A 16562-nucleotide genomic window follows, 5' to 3' on the forward strand; every position below is an offset into this window, starting at 1 on the left:
GGAAAGACATTGAGTTGCTGGAGCGTGTTCAGAGGAGGGCAACCAAGTTGGTGAGGGGCCTGGAGCACAAGTCTTATGAGGAGCGGCTGAGGGAACTGGGGCTGTTCAGTCTAGAAAAGAGGAGGCTGAGGGGAGACCTTATCGCTCTCTACAACTACCTGAAAGGGGGTTGTAGTGAGGTGGGTGCTGGTCTCTTCTGTCAGGTGGCTGGAGATAGGACAAGAGGAAATGGCCTCAAGTTGTGGCAAGGGAGATTTAGGTTAGGTATTAGGAAAAATTTTTTTACTGAGAGGGTTGTCAAACATTGGAATGGGCTGCCCAGGGAAGTGGTTGAGTCACCATCCCTGGAGATATTCAAAAAGCGAGTGGACGGGGTACGTAAGGACATGGTTTAGTGGACATGGTTAATGGTTGGACTTGATGATCTTGAAGGTCTTTTCCAACCTAAATGATTCTATGATTCTATGATTCTATAAGGGTTTTATTTACGAGATGCTGATAACTAGGGCCCAGAATATTCAAGTCAGGAAACTGAATGAGGACGCGAACACACCACTGAGCAAAAGTTATCTGGCAAACCGGTTTTTAACATCCTGACTGAAAACCACAGTGTTCCAAACAACAGAAATGATGAAGACAGAAGCAGAGATAGAGCCTGGACATTGTATTAGGGAATCTCTCAAAGTTCCTTCCATGATAAGACAACAACATTCCCTTTTCCACTGTTGTTAGGAGCCCCTCTAATGCACAAGGAAAGGTGAACTTCTGATGTATCAACAGAAATAACGGCCTACCCTTACCTTTGCATTACCTGACACTATACAAAAATAAGGGGAGTATGGAGAGTAAGGGAGAAAACAGAGAAGGGAATTGCCCCAAGCACGAAACTCCCTGCCTACAGCTCTACATGAATGTGTGCACGTGAAAGCTCTAACCATGACATCCAATTCTGGGGTATTAAAGAAATACATGAAGTCATGACTTGGCACCCAAATCCCATGGTTTCCAAGCCTTAGATGCCTTTTTAAAAATCACCTGCTTCACTGAACTGGGGGCTATGTCATTAAAGAAGATACACATAACAGTGACTTTACTGAGGAGTAAGCACAATTTTGAGGTCCCTGCTTCTGATTTTAGAAAGGCTTTACCACACTGCCTGCTACTGACTCATGGACAAAACAAATGTGGCATTAATGTTAGCAGCAGACTGGCTAAGCCTACTCGTTTCCCCAGGAACTGCCAGTTTCTGTCCCTTTCTATGAGTCTGGAGAGAAATTATAGCAGCCTCTGTGTTTTCCTGACCTAGACCCAAGCCCGAGTACACAGAATTTCTTATGAAATGAAATGACAAATATCACCAGCATTGAACCTCTCCACAGACAAACAAAGTGAAGAACCTAGGAGATGGTACTGTGTGATACAGGGTCAGAGCCTCTACAAGTATAAATCAACAAAACTGTTTGGACCATAATGCCTTACCAAAAATTCCCCCGTTTTGTTATCATAAAGTGCATTTTTTTCAGGCGTTTCTATTTCAACTTTATATTTATCATGTGCCTGATTCTGTACTAACTGAAGGCTATGGCAATGCTTTCACTGAACTTGAAAAAAACGTATCGGGCCTCTGAACACTTCTTAGGAATCTTTTAAACTTTTTTCGGATTGTTCTTTGAGGTTTGGAAACACAGCTAATAAAACAGATTTATAGATTAAAAAAAAAATAAAATTAATATCCCTGAAGTTCCAGAAGAGAGCTTTAAAATGTCAGGACTATTTCTTCTATGGAAACCAACTCATGAGTCTTCTAAAGCGGTCAGTCTTCCCTACTTTCACACTTCAGGGCTATGAGAGTGATTAAATTCAAGGCAATACCAACAAGCTAACCTTCATCCCCATCACATTACAACTTATCATCACGAAAGAGCACATGAAACTACAGATAATCATGAAATATATGATGTGGGAGACTATTGACTCCCCACTAGCAGGGATATAGTAAAGAATGCATATAAATGAGAAAATTTCCTGTGTTTCCTGACCAATTACCTACAAATATAAGAGTGTTTGGGTACACTCCCAGGGTCATGTTTATGTTAGTGAATGTTGGCAGGTATATATCGCTATGTTTATTTGCCAGACAAATTGTTACTACGCTACAGTTTTTGACAACACGGCTGCCCTTGCTTGTTAGGAGCCCTCCACAACAAATATCTGACTCATAGAGGCTAACTTGGGTGTTTACATTACTTTATTTGTATCAACCCAAAGGTCAAAATAAGTGTAATTTACTGAAACCAGACTCAGTCCCAAATTATACACCACAGAAGACACAGACACCAAATACCCATAATGAAGTACTTTTCATGGTGCTTTTATAGCCTGAGGGAATTTTTACAATCAAAAACAAACAAACAAAAAAAAGGAAAAATAAGGTGTTCACATAAAAATCTCTTCAAACCACGTATTTTGCTTGTGATAATTAGCAAACCAGAAAAGGAAGAAAGCTCTGTGGCCCCGCTGCCTTTTGCCACAGACCGCCACGTGTTACGTTCTGTAACCTGATGATCTGCCCCCATGGCACACAAGAGGCCGTGGAGCAGGGTGAGATGAATTACCATTAAATGATTCTGCGATTATTGCTGCAGCAATAATTACTGCACCACCAGAGGCATCAAAGTCCAAGGCAAAATTGCAGAAGCTATGCCCACCTAAAGGTAAGTGGTTTCTGGCACAGAGCAACAGGGGAGTATGAGATATCCTAAGACCATTTTCTTACCACCTTGTTACCCTTTCCCCATCGCAGCCCTACAGGCTCTCTCCCTCCCCAGGCTGCAGCACAGACACCTTCTCAGATCACGTACTGCATGGACAGCGGACCACAAAGCAACAGATGTGACCTGTTCTCCCCTACTGAGAAGCACTGCTCTTTTTCTGGACAGCAGTGCTTCAATAAAAAATACCCAGGCTTCGTAACCCAAAGCATTCTGCTCGAAGGTAATTGCCCAGCCCACGTCACAAGAAGTACTTTTGTAACGAATGTTGCTGTGAATGAGCCTCTGAGGGAATTTGTTGTTTTATTCAGCACTTCCTTTAAGTTTACCTGGCAAACAGAGGCAAATTGTTTCTTTTTTCTAAGCAGAGAAGCTGTTAATATTAAAAACAAATCTGAATCTCCTACTGAGACTAGTTTTTTGTTTGGGGGGTTTTTTGGGTTGTTTTTTTTTTTTGGTGTTTTTTTTGTTTTTTTTTTTAAAGAGGAGCATCTTGTGAACCAAGACAAACATGTGAGGCTTGGTTCATGACCAGCAAAAACACATATTCTAAATATCAGTGGACTGCAAGCAACCATAACTTTTGCTACTGGTCTCAAAGTATTTGCACAGGACTCCAGCTTGATTCTATTATATTTTTTACCTAGAATAAGAAACTAAAACTGACCAACATAAACCTCCCAATTAGAAGATCCACTGTAAAAAATGCAAAGCCACACAACCCAAGCAACAAAAACAGCTCCTGCAAGAGAAATTCAATGCACTTTCTGTATCCTCTTCTCTTACATGTGGCTGCACATTTGTGATTGTAAGAGGAAGAGCTTTTCAGAGTGGGATGACTTTAATGAAAATCCATGTATCTTGAAGAATTTGGAAAGAAAAAGAATGCGGATTATTCTCAGGAATTAGTTTATTAGCAAAAAACCCCACACAAACACATGGTAAGTGAAGTTCTCCCGGTAGGAGAACCTCAGACCTATGCAATCTTCCTTTTAGACAAAGGCTGACAGTTTGTTCAGCAAAGCACCTGCACAAAATTAAACACTGTCTTAGTGGCTTCACTTCAGGAGAACTATCTGAAATCAGACTCCTTGATTCCTTGGTCATGCTAAAATAGCTCACCTGCAGTTCTGCTGCACAGTCAGGACAAGGACAATCTTTGTCACAGTGCAAGCAGCATTCTCCAAGCATGCAGCAAAGTTCTTCCTCACAGGGATGTTATTTGTAGGGGAGCTGTTCATGCTTTCCTAAAGTAACAGAACAACTAGTCTTTTTAAAATTTACTTACACAGGTATCATATATAATAATATGCCTATTGTTGTCTATATTTATACAAGGGATACGGAAACTGAAGTTACAGGAACATGTCTACGTATGTACCTATTTGAAGACCACTTCTGGGTATATTAAGGCATGGCTGATGTACTGCAATGATGCAGGTGTGCCAATAAAGATGTCTTATGCCTTTCCTACAGGGGCTTTTGATGCAAACCATCTCAAAGCCTAAACACACATCTTCTACAAATATCCAGTTGGAATCATCTAAGCAACAAAAAGCATCCCTTCTAAGTGATGAATTTTACCATCTCTACCAATTTCTAGTTAGTAAACTGTCTGTGGCAGAAAGTATACTGGCCTATGAGACCACACAGCACCTTACACATTTTTGTAATAACTCTATTATAAATAACAATAAACTATAATAGCTTAGAGTTTTTTCCAATCTAAATTTATATATGACAAACCCAAACAAAAACATAGGGCTAAGTGCAAGTGTAATTGTCATGGTGGTGGTGATGGGTGCACTACACTCTCTAGAATGGTCTAATATATACAACACCTTCTCAATAAGAGCCTGTGAAACAGCCACAGCAAAACAAAACACTATTAAGGCCTGCTTAAGATGAGGAGCTCGAGATCATATCATAATGAGAACATTTCTACAAGTACAAGTAATTGAGTGTAGTGAGTACCCAGGGGATTCACAACTGAAACAATAGATTGAGAGATCCTCTGCTCTCCCAGCTTTGCAGTGCATGTTTTTTCCCTTGCCTCCCATGCAATGTGTGATGAATGGCAACCTCCCTCTGCCTTGGAGAGCATCTGTATTGCAGATGACAGCATATCGTAACGACAGTTAAGCTAAATTTCAGAGAGGAGCAGTAGAAGTTGCAGCAGCAGTGTAGCAGTGACCCACAGTGCATTTTGCCTAGAGCCAGACTGGCTTCAGGAGCCAAGCTAACCATTTAACTGCTTAACATACCTTTACACTTCAGTGCAGCTCGCTCAGTACTAATTCAATGCTCTGATAGCGTAATAATACAGCTTGCAAGACTTAAAATAATAAAAGACTATAGCCAAGATCTGAGAAAACTGAATGAGGGGTGCATTTTCTGCTTGCCAGTATCTGCGTGCAACCAAATTTTTTTTCAGATGCCAGTATCTGCATCTGAAAAAAAAGAAAAAAAGTTAATAAATTCCATTTTCCACTTAAAAGCAAATGCTTCCATTGTGGACTAAACTTCTTACTGAAGGCTTCTGTTTATCACTTTCTCTCTGATTATACTGAAGCAGACTGCTAGCTGTAAACAGAAAGCAAAAAGTCTAAACTAAAAGCAAAGACAGTCACGTAACATTCTCATGGCTAATGTGAAAAATAACATTTAGCACATCCATTCCAAACCAAAGCACTTTTAAAGAAGATCATGTTCTGTGTTATAAATTTACATAATGGGAGGTGTTAAGTGGTGCATGATCAGCTGTATATTTACATAACTCTTTGTCATCACAGCCCCTTGTGTTTGTGAGCTGGACCTGCTCTAGTAACAGTAACGGGCCAACTCAGTCAAAACATGCTGGGTTTTATAACACTGCCTATAAACTGAGGATTCTCCAATTTCATCATAAAAAAATTAATCTATACATTATTAATTTATGTGTAAATTATCTTTACACATATTATTAGTTATAAGTCTACTACATTTAATTTTACATCCTCAGATCCAAATTTTTTTTGCATTGTTAATTTTTTTCTGAAGGAATTTCTTAAAATATTCTGCTAGCCTACTTTATGCTTTGAATATTGTAAGGAAGGGTACTCTGCTCAAGAATATGCTGCTGATAATTATTTAAGTGTAAGTTCAGCAGCAGCTTTCAGGGCGGGGGGCAGGGAGGGCACAGAGAAACCTTCAACACCACCCCAAAAATGTTCATTATCATTTTTCCTCGCTATTTCTTCACTTTTAAAGGTGTTTCATACCACAACGTCTTCAACTCAATTTCTCTGTTGAAAGATACACACTTAACTCAGCAAGGTCACCCCACTAGAGAACTAACACTTGTATACCACATGCGGTATCACAGACAGGCTATACTTAAATCTATTGGATCACAGTGTCATTATCCTAAAAGTCAAAGTAGTGCACAGGTCCATCCGGGTAACAGTCCGCTTTCCCCAGCTTGGAGTTCCCCTCTCTGTGTGCCAGAACGCAGAGATCCCAAAGGAGCACTGCAGTTTATTTCCTGTCCTTTGTCCTCACGGAGAGGAGGATGGAGAAGGGACCGCCCCAAACCCTGCAACTACACACCGCTTCCAACAGCAGCTACGGAGGAAAAGACACAACAGTGCCACCTTGCAGAAAGAACTTCCGTGTGAAGCTTCTGATCTTCTCAAAAAGCTACTGCTGAAGGAAAAAGATGTATCAAAAATAAAAAATAAAAAAAAATTTTAAAAAACACAAAAAACCCCCCCAAACCAACTCAATAGGATATGACTTTTTTTTTAAAAAAAAGGGTTTTTTTCAAAAGCTGATTTTCCCCACTCATCCCAACACTTCAGTATGCATTAGGACTAGTCAAATGAAGCCAAAAGGGACAGTATGCCCCATTCAAACAAAACTGTTTTCACGTTAGCAGTATCCAACATAAACTTTGTGACTTTGCACAACATTCTTCTACAAAATAAACTCGAGCCATTTGCCAGCAATAACCTATATATTGATGTGGTATTAACAGAAACTTGGAGGCTTCAGCTGGGAGACAAACTGTCAACCAACCACTAATTGGTTTTTATGACGTGACTCATAGTTTAGTAATTTCCCAGAATTTAATCACAGGGCACCCAGAAAGATCAATTAAATAACAGGCTCAGAATTTGTTAGAGCCCTGTGTGAGACAGGGGAAGGCAATGACCTCAGCAACTTTGCCACAGAATTTTATGAATGAACAAAGAAAGGATTTAAAAGGTAAGTTAAATTAATCTTGTGCTTCCTTGCAGACCTGTTCATTGTTTTTCCAAAGGAGTGAGTTTTTTAAATGAAGCAAAAATTGAAGGATTGTGTGTTGTAGCTACTGTTTATTTTACAACTTCATTTACACATGACCATTATGTGTGTAACTTGAGTTGCTCCATTATTTTTGGCTGTGTCTTCTTTTATATATCTCTCAATAAAAAGCAGGGGAAAAAAAAAATCAGAGTAGGAATAAACTCCTTTGGATTCTTGTACAAGCATTACATCACATTATTAGAATGAACAGTACAGAATGCCTCCTCCCACTCCCCCAAAATCATCATTATTAAAATGATTCTAACAGTTTTTAATACAAAGAAAGATAAAAATGTTATTCTGGCCACAAAATACTACAATTTCCCTTGTCTCTTCATTCATTTTCAAGCTTCCTCCCTCCAGCTTAACACAATGAAACCTGGAAGTGTTATCTCCCTTCCTGCTTTCCACCATGGATTTTTTCAAAAACTGAACTGAAAATCACAATAAAATGTTGAAAACTTTTTTCTTAGTTCTGAAAATGTTTTACTCAAACTTGCCTAATCTGACCAGTTTTACTCATTAATGTTGTTGTTCTGTGCAGATTTATAGAATATAATCCAGAGGAGTACTGCACAACTGTGATCAAACCTCACTCCCTGTCTTTCTGGTTTTTGTTTTGCAAAAAGCTGTTCCTCAGAGAGCTCTCAGAAAAGGAGACTTAACTGATTTTCCTGCCCAAGTTAAGTGAAACAAGATTATATTGAAATGGTCTGAATAAGTGAGAATTTTTGCAGATCTACTAATCCCTGCTATGATTATCTCAAATGTGATTTAAATATGAAAAGCACTAAATGTATCACTTTGGTTTTCCTTACAATAACAATCAGCACCAGACTGAGTCATGCATGTTACATGCTAAAACAAGGGAGAAAAAAAAAGAATAAAAGGAGGAGCTTTGTGGACACACATACTCTCTAAGAAAGCACAGGAACATTCAAGCTGGTGTTTTACAACTAAATGAAAATGTTTCTTAAATTTCTTCAACCCAAAATTTATCTATTGAATAGGCACGTATTCAGACTTACTGTCTTCGTACTGACTTTTATGATGATGGTGGTGAACACTTCATGAGGAAAGACGGAAAGCTAAGGTATGGGAGAGTGGATTGGGAAGAGACTGCTTATCTGTCTAGCTGCTGCTACTGTTTTACATGATTCACAAGCCCGTTACATGACACTGTCACATAACTCAACAAGAGAAAACCTTCAGCATCTTGAAATTCCCATACTTCCTCGGACGTGCAGTGACTACTCGGATGCTAGGAGGGCATTGGGTACTGCAGCACCTCCATTTTGCAAGAATAATCAAATATTTAAGGAGAGGGATATGGAGGAGAAAAGGAGGGATAGCAAAAAGGTCCAGTTAGCCAAGCGCACTTGGGGTACAGGAGAACCAGATTCAGAATTCTGGTCTGAATTAAAACAGGATGTTAACAAATCTGCTGGGGGGGGGGGGGGGGGGGTGGGGGTGGCGGGGGGGGTGTTTTAAAGTTCCCCACTTCATCCAGAGGCAGAACAGAAACATTTGAGTAATGAGAAACTGCACACCTAGCTCTGCATCTGTACCAACAGCTTCATTTTCAAGCGTTCACAGCACCCCCAAATCACATTAAGACCAGAGTTTAGATGTTAATTATGGAGCATGTGCATATTAATTTTCTGCTTCCTTCTCTCTGTAAGTAATGGGAATGCTTTTAAATGCCTTTTGTTTGGTTTCTTATGGGCTTACTTGGTTTCTTAATATATTACAGGGCACTTCCTGCGCTGCTTACAGAAGCAAATTTCCCACTGCTAGTGGGAGTTTTCCCTGAGTAAGGTCAGCAGATTTGGTCCCGAGGGAGTGAACTGATCTTCAGGCTTAGCTACCCTGAAGATCTAGCAGAAAGCAAAACAGATATCATTCGCGTTTAAAATTTGCTACTATATTGTATCCTTCTCAGCCACATCATCCAACACAAACAACTAGGAAACATTTTGCTGCAATAATCCGTTCAATTAAAGCTCCCATTACAGTGAAACAGCTGCTCGTTACAATACATCTTTGTCATGGAACTATTTATTTCCCAGAAAACATTTGTTTAGTTGTTAAAGTCAGATGCAATAAACCAGATCCACGGAAGTAGCAGAAATCAAAGCAGCAAGCCAAATCTGACCAGCTAAACATCCTTGCACTGAAAAGGGGGTGGTTTTGATGAGGGCATAATTTATTATTCTGTGATGACAAAAAAGCCCACTCAATTTAAAGCACATTCGGTGTCTCACTCTCAACATAATGTCAATGAGCTACAACTGAAATAGCAGCATAAGCCCTCACACACACATCACTGGAAAGAGAAAAGAAAACAGTCCAAAAACTTCTGCCCTCCTTAAAAACCTTTTGGAATGCCCGCATGATAAATATTTGATGGACAACCTCTTGCTTAATGACAGAATCAGGTGGTGCTCTTGGCACATAAAGACAAATGAATCAGCACCTTGTTACTGCCTCCCCTTCCACACATACATGCTCACACCCCCCCGGCCCTGAGCAGCCTGCTGAATGCTATTTATTTATTTTACTAACAAGTCCAACTCACATTAACTGTCACTAGAATATAAACAGTAGTGACAAAAAGCATTATCATTAATAATTTAATCCAAGTTTTGTGAGTGCTTGCAAATTGAGCCGTTTTCTTGATGTAAACTCAGCCCCTGTGATTGCAACTCCAGGCAGCTTGCCTACCTTTCAAACAATGGCGATCGCAGGAGGAGGGGACATTCCTCTTCCACCTACATGTTCCCAGTGATTTGAAAACCTTCCTTGTCATCTGCACCTCTGATAGCGATCTGCTGTTAGTACTGCAGAAACCAAGGAAATTAAGAGAAGCACCTTCAGGTCAGAAGCTGGATAGATGGTAAGGTGCCCTAGAGGAGCGAGACATGAAGAACCAAGACAGTTCTTACAGTTGGACTCGATAATCTTCAAGGTCTTTTCCAACCTAAAAGGCTCTATGATTCTGTAAGACCGGCTCTGTATTCCTGTTTTCAGGCATGAGGTCCAAATCCAGCACTCGCTCTTTGCCCATAAGGGCCTGACAGGTCCACAGGCCGAGTTGGGCTACCAGATCTATACAACTTACATAGATATTTGCCTAGATACAGTTGAAGACACCAGGGCCTGTATTGCTGCAGTACTAAATGATTTCTCAGAACTATCAGAAGTACAACCCGTGAACAGTCAAGACTTTGCTACCTCATTCTCCTTTCACTATCAAAAGCAGTTCATACATAGTATCTACGTGCCATGCCCTCCTGGCTTCTTGTTCATCCTCTTAGCACCAAGGGGTAATTCAAGGGTAGTTCTGTGCTCACGAAAGGAAAAAAGCAGCGGGAGCACAAATCGCTGCACCAGGTGATCAAGAAACAGACATGTTAAATCACACAACTAACAAGGAGAAAGGAAGGTATACCACTTCAAGAGAAGAAAATAAAAACACAAGGCCACAATAATCTCATAGCGGAGATTGTCTTTGAGGATCACTATGACATGAAAGTACAGTACTGATCTACAAAGAAGTAACACCAATCTAGATTTCTACCTGAGGCTTTCCAAAGTCCTGGGGATTCAGTCTCTGGATTCAGATGCATTATAGACACAGTATCATCCACAGGAAGTCAGGCTCAGCTATGAAATCTGATAAAAGAGGTCTGACATCTATTAACTACTGTGCTCTAGAGCCAGTATTATTTTCTGTCATAATACTCTCCTGTCAAAAGATGTACACACTCTTCCATGTGCGAGGAAGAAATTCAGAATGAAGGAAAAAAAAAAATAAAAAAAAAAAATCTATGCTCAGCACTCAATTTGAGGAAAGCTGCAAGTCCCTCTCTTGCTGACCAGAACCTATTTTAAACAAAATGAAGTAGGATGGGAAAGGAAAACACAGAAGAAAAATAAATTATATATGAATTTTGAAGAAACAGTGTTTACCTCTGTGGACAAACTTCTGGTATTACCAGAGAGTAACTCATAGCCAAGGCACTGCAATGAGAAGTGAGGCTAATGCCATCACCTGCCTTGCTGGGTAAAACAGTCCAGGGCTCACTTCTTAATGCTTCTTCAGACATCATCTACTGTGGTAGATTCAGGACATGCCTTACTGTAGTGTGACTGCCTTCAAACAAGGCAACAGCAACAACAGCGGAGTAAATGGCAACAGCTGCACTGCCTTTAAAAAATTGCACAGTGCTTTTATTGGAATTCCTCTCACCTACAGGTCACTCATAATAATAAAAATGCCTACCTAATAGTTTACTGGCTTTTCCTCCTCTTCCTTTATGACAGCATAATAAAACTTGGTTGTTTAACATAGTGGTATTAGAAATAAGAATAGGGAGGCCCAAAATGTGTTTTATATTCTTCCTACTCTTTTATTTTCCAAACCTAATTCTCTAAAACAACCTCTCCTCTAGCATAAATGAACTTAAAGTTCTTCTGACTCTTGAAAACAGTACTGATGACCACAGTAATGCTCCAAGTCTTCCGACATTGTAAAAAAAGTTATTTTAAGATATATGAGATGTACTGTTTCCTTCTCACTCTTGTACATTAGCATCTTTCTTTGCTTGAGTCGCCACACAGTCCTTCTTGGGACTTAGTCTGAATTCACCTTATCAAAACATTATCTAGGTTGTTTGGCACAACCCAGTTTTAGAAAAGCCATTTTCATTTCATCTCTTTTTTTCCAGTTGCCTCAAGATATTTATTTATTCTTCTCTACCAAATGCATTCCAAAATTTGAAAAATGAGTTCATAGGAGTTCATATGCAAGATGATTTCCCCCTTTTTTTCAGCTTTTGAGCTAATATTTTCATTCTTCAATCTAGGGTATCATACTTGCTTTCAGGAGTGAGATTATTCAGCCTTTAAAACTTAAGCATTTACACTCCTTGGGTCTTACTTCTAGCTCATATACAGTAGTTTTTCTTTTTCCAACCTCCTTCCCAGTAGGCACTTTTGCCTTTGTGTTTAACAGCACTGCCCTTATTCAAAACTGAAGCACAGTCCTGTTTAAAGTTTTGGGCATACCCAGACAATATTTCATTCCTACTTCATCCCTATTACCAGCTACGCCTTTTTATTATTTTATATTCATGCGGCTAAACACATTTTTATTCCTTGTTTCAGTTTCCTTTACAGAGTTTAACTCAGCTTGACTTCTGGCATATTCTATTTCATCCGAACACTTCTTGACCTCTAAGATGATTTCTGTATAAATTATTTCCCTTTTACTCATTCCTTGCAAACTCTCTGTTTATTCTTAATGTTGTTTGTGGGAGCGGTTGGTCAGCAAGTCAGGTCTGGAGTTCACCCCTAAAAGCCACCAGTGCTTAAGATGGGAGTTCTAGAAAGGCTGGTGCATTTTTAACTAGAAAATGTCACCACATTCAAATGCCTGAGCTCTTCAGTCACTATCTAGTTTCCCTAAACTTATTTTGTACTTCAGGTTAAGAAAACCTTAAAGACTGATTTTTGATAACTTTGAATTGTAAGAATAGTGATGACCAACTCTCTCTGACATCCTCAGTCCCTCCAAACCCAATTTCAAAATAACACTGGTTCTTCACAAGTCAATAATTCTTTGAGAAGTTGTTTGCATTAGAGAAAGATCTGGCTGTATGGTTATTAGGATCATTCATCCTCTAATTTATAGTATACCATAACAATTCCATGTTGATTTTCTCCTCTAGTATTATCTGAATGCAGCCAGATCTTATCAACCTCTTACCTTCTTCCTGCAATGTGATTTTGACTTCTAAATGATTCCACTGTAGATGTAGATTCAATAATAGCCCTCCTATTTCTCTACAGCCTATTTACTGATTAACAGAGCTAAGAAACTATACCACTATAACCATCTTCAATTCCCTTTTATGTCTCTATCACAGACATAGAGCTTTTGACAGACCTCGATCAAGACATCTCAGCAGAATCAGCACAATGAAACTTTGCTACCTCAAGGGCTGGTCCATTCCTGCTACAGGGAAGGACAGGGTGGGAGAAGGGCCATGGCTTGGATGAAAGCTTGTGCTTGCTGCTGTGCTGCACAGACTGAGCAGCAGAAGGGATGTAAGTGTTGCATCTCACACCACCATGCTCCTAGCAGCCAGCCAGGCCCTCCCACACACCATCACAGCTACAGCAGACAGGAGAAGGGTGCTCAAGGAAACTGCCACCTTTGTCCATGTCTAAAAGCCAAGCCTGCTTCCAATATATTGCCCGAAAAAAATAAGCTGAAACGTTTACAAGCAACAATCAACTTCCATTACAAGCTTTTGCCACCAAGATTCCTCAGCATTCGGATCTGTATTTCAAACACATGGATCGTAGCCGAGACGTACACAAAATTACGCCAATGAACAAAAAAACCATATACATCCCTGCTCCTTAAACCCAACAGAAATAACTGTGAGACTTTTCAATCATTTACATATGCAACACACCAAAAAATAAAGACGAATTTAACTCAGAGAAATTCATGCTGCAGGACAAAGAGGAGACAACAAATTCTTAAAGTTTGGCTTTTCCCAGCACACTCAGCACCATCCTCTTTCCATCAAAATGTGTAGGCTGACCGATCAGTATTAGGATTGCAGGACTACATGACACATACTCAATCATATTCTACAGCCTAAGATGCTGCTATTTTTATATGATTTTGTAAAATTCATTTTCATAATTTCATTATTTAACTGAATTCAAAAACATGCCACAAGGTCATTCCAAGTTTAAAATCCTTTTGCAGCCACAGTAAGCCTAGATCAGATCCCGAATTTGAGAAAGCGTGCATGCTCAGGACAGCACTCTTGTCAGGGTTTAACTTCACAGCTGGGTCTAAAGCACATTTTCTGCCCTTGTCTCGCTCTAACTCATGGCAGAAATTTCTCCTTACGCTTTAGTGGTGTTAGCTGGGAGGACTGCTAGCTTATAGCAAACTCTCATAATCTACCATGTTGTTTCTAGATTAGATTCCCATTTCTGCACTTTCACCTTCTAAATAGAACAAGTTTTATTTTGCACATACTTCCTGGAAAGGAAGAAAATTGACTAATTTTCAATGATTTTAACATGGAAGAACACAAAAGACAGGCTAGAAAAGTAACCTTCACAAGCTGTAGAAAGTAAAATTGGTATTATTTAGGCATTGCATGTAGCTTAATGCATTGGGGGAAAAGAAAAAAAAGAATGTTTTCCAAGTTACTGCCAAGAACAAAAATTTTTGAAAGGCGTTATCTGTGTCTCTGAATTACTTCTCCATGAAATAAATTTGCATTTACCTATACCTTGGGGTGAAAAGGCAGCTTTGTTTTGGCTCTAGGTCTTTATTCACTGCTAGAGTTAAATTAAACAATATTAATTAAACAATGACATATTCAGTCTGAAGCTGACTATCCCCAGGGGTTAGGCTTGGGATCAACTTCAAACACTAAAATAAATAAAGAAATCACTTCCAACCTAAACTGATTTTTTTTTCCCCTAAAACAAAAGGTATTCAATATCTAAGGAGAAATATTGCTTTAAAATAAATAATACAAAAACTAATGCAGCTATAAGTGTGCTCAGTTTTACAATGAAAAAAGTTTGCTGAATTTAAACTTGTGATAGTGTCAACCCCCTTTAATATGGCTTTTTTTCCATTTAATTTAGTATTTCCATCACCATCTACCACCCCCTCCCCCCCCCAAAAAAATCACACCAGTCTAATTGCAAGCACCTTATTTCAAAGCCCTCTGAAGAATTCTTGCCCCAAGAACACTATCCCTCTTTTCATTTGAATCTTTCCAAAGACCCACGGTCATTGATAACCCAATAAACAAGCCCATATCAATTATTTAATTGCAAGTTAAAATAAATTTCTATTTATCTTCCCCTCCTGGCTTCTACATTCATTGCCCCAACTCTGCTGGCTTTGCTTTGTTTGCAAGGCTTCAATCAACATGCTGCTGAGTTTCTGCCATACCTGGGTCCAAAAACATTGCCAGCACTCATATAAAGGATAATGCAAATGGGTGACACATCATCTAATCAACCACTTAATGGGAGTCCCTGCTTACAATTTCTTCTGTGGAAGCCAAAAAATAAAACAGCCCAGGAACTGGAGTCTACCTTCTCAGAGTGGAATATGCCGTTTGGGAACAGCATTACAAGGCAGTGAGAAAGGCACAGGTATTATTTATCATATGCAACAACCTAAGACAGATACAAGATTTCTGTACCCAACGCTGTCAGTGCAATGCTTCTTGTGAGTACGCGTTCACTTAGTTGGAGAGATTTTTAATTAATTTCTTAAGAAAATGTTTTGATAATAAATAGTGAGAAAGCACACAGTATCATTAACAGAATTTTTTTCTGGCTTATAAGATGCAAGAGGACTTCTGAGGTTGGTTAATGTAAAGGTATCGCTTCCTTTTCACTCATCCATTGCTAAAACTTCCATGAATGAGTACTTCAGGATTTGGACCACTCATTATAAGTAATATGCTCCATTCTTCACTCCCAAGAGAATACTTACAATGTTGCAAGTGAAGAAACCTAGCTGAGATGCAGTATTTTGAGCCAAAGGGTGTTTATGTAGCAGCCTGGCATGCCTCCATAGGAAAACACATGCCCAACCCAGTCAAAATCCCATTTTTAATTGCTGAAAAGCATTTTCTGAGTTATAAATAAATCTTCATACTAATGCTTTGGGCTTGTACAAAGAAACTCAGTAGTTCCAAAGACATCTTAAAAGAGTTCTCCCACCTCCTTTAATCAGCACCTCTATTATTGCCCAGAGTACTTTCTATTGAGCACTTAAGGATAACAGGTAATAAATCATTTTCAAAAAATGGAACAAATCATCTTTGTGGTTACACATGCAAAATGTGTATGAAACCCTTCTCAAAAGCATATAAACATACAGTAAATCTAAAGAGAAAAAGGTCAAAACTCAAGTTGCACCACCCAAAACCATCAAGATTTTTCACTGAAATATGGTTTATTTTTTAAACATGTTTTAAAACATATCCCTTCCAGTGTAGCCAATTAATACATTTTAATTCATAATGAGATTAGAACATGACTAGGTCTATGGCCTGTCAACGTGCATTCTGGCAGACACGACAGAAAACTGTTCTGAAGAACAAAGAGCAGCACAGAACTTGTCAAATACTAGTGAAAAATCCACTAAACAGGTATAGCTTTTACCCCTGGCAGGGGTGAATGGGATTTCAACCATACACCTCAGACGCACAAAATGGGTACCTCTATTTTGGCTGCACTTTCAAATGGTGAAACTAGGTGGGCTGTTATCCCCTATCTGGAGCAGCCCAACTACAATGCCACCAAAACGATATCCTAATAGTAGATGATATAATTGTTATGAGATCGAACTAAAAACAGTCATGAACTCCAACTGCTTGAACTAAAAACGTCTCCTTACAC

General features: G+C 39.2%; 1 protein-coding gene across 15 annotated transcripts in view; it reads right to left on the reverse strand.

Annotated features, from left to right (window-relative positions):
- Positions 1–16562, reverse strand: part of PIEZO2 (piezo type mechanosensitive ion channel component 2) — a 313966-nt gene that overhangs the window by 232732 nt on the left and 64672 nt on the right. The gene's annotated exons all lie outside the window — the stretch shown is intronic.

The sequence above is a fragment of the Aquila chrysaetos genome, chromosome 4 (genome assembly GCF_900496995.4).
Source record: "Aquila chrysaetos chrysaetos chromosome 4, bAquChr1.4, whole genome shotgun sequence".
NCBI classification, from domain to species: domain Eukaryota; kingdom Metazoa; phylum Chordata; class Aves; order Accipitriformes; family Accipitridae; genus Aquila; species Aquila chrysaetos.